Consider the following 5,621-nt stretch of genomic DNA (forward strand, 5'->3'; position numbering starts at 1 on the left):
CCTTCCTTCCTTCCTTCCTTCCTTCCTTCCTTCCTTCCTTCCTTCCTTCCTTCCTCCTTTTAAACTTTTTGTAGTTGACAGTTTCTGTGAAGAAAAACTGCTCACCTGAGGTGGTACAACCACTGCTCAGACTTTAGGTGAGATGAATTGCAAAACAGGTAGCAATTAAAACCAAAACAAACCTGATTAAGTCTTCTAGGTTCTTCTAAGCAATTTTTGTAACTTGTATATGGATTACTGCATGAGAAAGCATTTATGACACAGCATCTGCAATGACTGTTTCCATATAAAATAGCTTAAGAGGGTTGCTTGCCATTCTAGTAACAGATTTTAGTATTTGACCAATGGCTTACGTTGAATAGTTAAATGCCATTGCTTTTTGTCTGAATGTCCGTTTGCTGAGTGATTTATTATTATTGTTATATGAAGGGTGAGTGGATGAAAAAAATAATACCCTTCACCATCATCTCTACTTGAGACTGCCTTCTCTGGGACTGAGCAGGCAAACAATTTGCTGGGCCTAAAATGAAGGAAGTGATTCCCTCCTCTTTGTGGCACTGCTGGTGAGAAGCAGCTTTAACCCTGTGGCAATAGTCATGTCAAAATAATGTCTCTGAATAACAAAAGCTGCCAGGCAAATCTTTCAGAGCTTTAAGTATTACTGGTACTCTCCAGATAACATAATTCTGTTTTCTCCAGGCTAGAAAAAACAGCATTACTGCAGGGGCAGTGGGACAGCAACAGCTTTGCCAAGCCCAGTGCAGTCCTGAAGCTGTGGTGCTGGGACTTCTCACCTCACACCTGCACACACTGCAAGAGGGCAAGCCAAGGAAAATCACCCAGATTACGGGTTCCTGCTGGTAGAAACCATACCCAAACTCTCCCTTCTCTGCAAACACTCAGACCTTGCTATATGTCCCCAAAAGGCAACATAGCCCAATTGGTGCTTCACAACATCTGTCTTGGTCACCTCCTATTTATTTCCATGAAAACCTCAAAAGATACAAAGAGCACAGTAACACTGTTTAATAGGTCAAATTCCCAGCTACAAAACACTCTTTTTCAACACAGTCACCACCATTGCTGTGCATTTTCACCAGTGGTGAACAGAAGCCTGCATGCTGCACTGATAAAAATCTGCACTAGCGGAGGTGACTCACTGTTGCTGCCGCTACAGGTGAAATGCACCACCCACCACTGCACTGTACTCACATCCACTGTTTGGTCTCCATAAACATTCAGAAAGCATCAGTGAATGTTAATGGGTGCAATTTTTTTTTTTCACGTGGAGGAATTGGGCTGAGGAATGTCAGACGCTGTTCTGTCAGACTGCCCCTCTGCTTCATCTGTCACACAGCAACAAAACTGAATGGAATACTGGTGGGAAGGTTCAGTTTTTACTGCCATACTAACATCTACTCCTGACATCATGGACTGATACAACAAAATAGAAAACATCCCGGGGTCCTGAGAGAGATGGCTGATGTGATTGCCAAGACACTCTCCATCATATTTGAGAAGTTGCAGCTGCTCAGAGTAGTCCTCAGGGACTGGTAAAATGGAAACATCACTCCCATTTTTAGAAAAGGGAGAAGGGAAGACCTGGGAAACTACAGGCTGTTGAGTCTCAACATATGTGCCTGGGGAGATCATGGAACAGATCTTCCTGGAAGAGTTGTTAAGGCACATGAGGGATGAGCAGGTTATCTGAGACAGCCAGCACTGTTTCAAGACATTATGCCTGACCAATCTGGTGGCCTTCTATGATGGAATGGCAGCATCGGTGGACAAAGGAAGGGCAAATGGTATAATCTACCTGGACATCTGCAAGACCTTTGACATGGTTCCACACCACATCCTTACATCCAAATCAGAGAGATACAGGTCCAAAGAATGGACTATCCAGTGCATAAGGAGGTGGTTGGATGGCCACAGCCAGACGACTGTGGTAAATGGCTCTATGTCCAGATAGAGACTGGTCATGAGTGGTGTCCTCCAGAGATCCACCTTATGACTGGGGCTCTTCAACATCTTTATCGATGACCTAGACAATGGGACTGAGTGCATCCTAAGCAAAGTTGCTGATGACTCCAAGCTGAATAGTGCAGTTGATGCAATACAAGGAGGGGATGCCATCCCAAGGCGCCTGAACAAATTTGAAAAGTGAGTTCACATGAACCTAAGTGCAAGGTCTTGCACTTGGGTTGAGGAAATCACAGGTATGTATACAAACAGAGAGAAAAAACATCTTAAGAGCAGCTCTGTGGAGAAGGACTTGTAGGTTCTGGCAGATAAGAAGTTGGAAATGAGCCACAAATGTGCGCTTGCAGCGTAGAAGGCCAAATATATCCTGGCTAAATCAAAAGAGGGTGGCCAGCAGGGAGAGGGAGGATTCTGCTTCCTTCCACTCTGCCCTTGTGAGGCTCCAGCTGGAGAACTGCATCAGGGCTTGGGGCCCCCAGCACAAGAATGACATAAAGTTATTGGAGTGGGTCCAGGGAAGGCCACGAGGATTGTCAGAGGGTTGGAGCACCTTCCCAGTGAAGACAGGCTGTGGAAGCTAGGCTTGCTCAGTCTTGTGAAGAGACAGCTCAGGCCTTTCAGTACTTAAGGGAAGCTTGTGAACACGAAGGAAATTCACTTTTTACATGGGCCAGTAGTAACAGGAGAAGGGGGAACAGTTTAAAATGAAAAGAAGGGAGATTTAGATTAGAAATCAGGAAAATTTTTAACTAAGATGTTGGTGAGGCACTGGCATAGGTTGCCCAGAGATACTGTGGATGCCACATCACTGGAGGTGTTCAAGGCTAGTTTAGATGGGGCCCTGGGCAACTTGATCTAGTGCCTGATTTAGTGGCTGACAACACTGTGGGAGAGGAGTTGGAAATAGATGATCTTTGAGGTCCCTTCCAACCCAAGCCATTCTATGATTCTGTGACTTTTGGAACAGCCCATATACAAGAGAAAAACAACAAAAACAACTAGCAAAGTAAAACAACAAGAAAAAGAAAATACCAGATACACAAGAACCATCTTACAGCTGTGGCTGAGGTCTTACATTCCTTGAGTTCAAGGCAAAAGTCACACTGACTCTAATGACACAGTATTTTACCTCACAGTCACAGTACGACATTATCACTTTAGTATCAATACCATCATCAGGCTGGAGGACTAACTCAGGCACAGAGCTGATCTGACTTCCAGTTGATTTTTATTTCAATGCACAGTATTTATGGAAAGGGATCTCCTGTTGCCCTTTGAATTTGTAGTCGAGCTCAACCAAGGCCAGGTTTGTTAAAAAACACTGCACTCAGGTGGCTGTCAAGTCAGTAGAACCCTTCCATCTGATTTGCTTTTCAATAGGACCAAATTACTCCTACTCCTACTAGTATGCAGAGAACATAACTTCTAAACTTAACCCTTAATGCAAAACTAACTGCTTAATTACAGTGTTGCTTGAGCTATTCATTAGTTGTTGTGCTGAAACTACTTCAAATCTGCTTTTGCCTTTCTTTCAGGGAAACCCCATGTTTTTCACAAGTGGCAGTTAAGCAAGGAGTATCTTTGGTTGAGTTCCACTAATGAACAATTCCATCAGATCTTACCACAGCAAAACTCCCTGACTTCTGTAGCTTCTCCTGAATAACGATTTGCTTAATTTAATCCCAGGCAAATACTATTTCAACAGAATATAACCATGCATCCCATGTCAAAAAAAAGATTGTTAAAACACCCTGCCAGCTGACCAAAGCCTATAGTGCTGTGAATGGTGTGTTCACCCTTAATGTAACTAGCTCTATTTGGTTCCTCATCTATTTGTATATAGTAACCAGCCCCAAACAGATCAAATAAATCAGTCCTGCTGTAAAACTTCCAGTTCGGTAAATTAAGACCATCGCAATCTTTGTTCTATAAAAAGCTCTGTGGAATTAGTTCATGATCTCTTCCCTTGCCATAAGGAAAAAATAGCAGATGGCATTGGGTCTTTTTCTGAGACCCAGCTGAGAAATGGCAGAGGGGACCAAGAAAGTAAGGCAGTACCCTGCCTGCAGCAGGGCTGAGAGCTCCTCAGTGAAGGGGTAGAATTCTTCACTTAAAAATTGCAACAGACAGTTCAGCTCCGGTGACTTCCTCCTCAGGGAGTGGTGTATCTTCAGACAAAGAGATGAACAAACAATGAGAAGAAGGTGACCCTGGGGTAGAAAGATATCCTGTGAGGGACAGGGCCACCCCAATACAGAGGAAGCATGGTAGAGAACTGAGATCAATGAGGATGTGCAAACTGAGATAGCCCCCCAAGGGCACACAGTTTCGAGTTTTGTAAAATTGCCTAGGCAAGAACTGGAGACATCACCATAACTCATTGCTGAGAGAAGCACGAGTATGTGGCTTTACATAGTAAGTAGGACATCATCAGCTGCAACAAGCCCCACAGGCATCTTTCTTTTCTCTGCTGTCAATAGTGCCAATACAAATGTGAACGATCTGGTTCACCAGAAACTTCATGCAGCTGACTGCACTCTTCACACCTAGCTGTACCAGATATTTGTCCTCTCTTCCCACATACTCACCACCACCTTCCCTCTCCTGCCAACTCCTTAACATGAGTGTTCTACCAAATTAAACTGCTACGATGTGTTTAATGGGCTTTTGCCATGATAGGAGAGACTTACAGAAGCTGGTGTCAAAATATCAACAACCTTTGAAGAAGCCATACCCTTGTCACTAAAGAAGGCACCCCCCTCAGTTAGGTGCTCAACAGAAGGCCTGTGTCAAGGATAAGGCATTTTTTCATTTTAAAAACATAATAAAAACACTGGGGTTACTTTACGAATTCCCTCCATGCTGCTTTGCGCCATTGGCTGTCGCTGATTGGGAAGGCCACCAGTACGGCTTGGTGCTGAGGGCTCATCCCACTGCCATGGGAATGAGGAGAGCAGCCCTCTGAAGTTGTTAACCTGGAGTCAGCTTCACCTGGCAGTTGGCTGCTTGTCAGCAGCTAAGGAGTCCCTGCGATTTGGAGAATGAAGACATGCTTCCCACCTCCAGAAGAACTCAGCAGGTACCTACAGCAACAAAGATGAGAATCTATTTTTGGGATGGTGTCTGCCATTCTTCTTCAGTAGTTCAGCCATTGCCCAACAAATCTTGGAGAAAAGAAAGCTCCGGGGAGACCTCATTGTGGCCTTCCAGTACTTGGAGGGAGCGTATAGACAGGAGGGGGAATGGCTGTTTGTGAGGGTGGATAGTGATAGGACAAGGGGGAATGGTCTTAAACTGAGACAGGGCAGGTTTAGGTTAGATATTAGGAGGAATTTTTTCACTCAGAGGGTGGTGACGCACTGGAGCAGGTTGCCCAAGGAGGTTGTGGATGCTCCATTCCTGGAGGCATTCAAGACCAGGCTGGATGTGGCTCTGGGCAGCCTGGTCTGGTGGTTGGCGACCCTGGACATAGCAGGGGGGTTGAAACTCGATGATCATTGTGGTCCTTTTCAACCCAGGCCATTCTATGATTCTATGATTCTATGAAGGACCTCCAGCAAACCTTCAAAGGGAGCAAGACTCTGGATTCCTACAGTGGCATTGCAATGATGGTGGTTTTTTTGTTTTGGTTTTTTTTT

The sequence above is a fragment of the Meleagris gallopavo genome, chromosome 1 (genome assembly GCF_000146605.3).
Source record: "Meleagris gallopavo isolate NT-WF06-2002-E0010 breed Aviagen turkey brand Nicholas breeding stock chromosome 1, Turkey_5.1, whole genome shotgun sequence".
Lineage (NCBI taxonomy): Eukaryota > Metazoa > Chordata > Aves > Galliformes > Phasianidae > Meleagris > Meleagris gallopavo.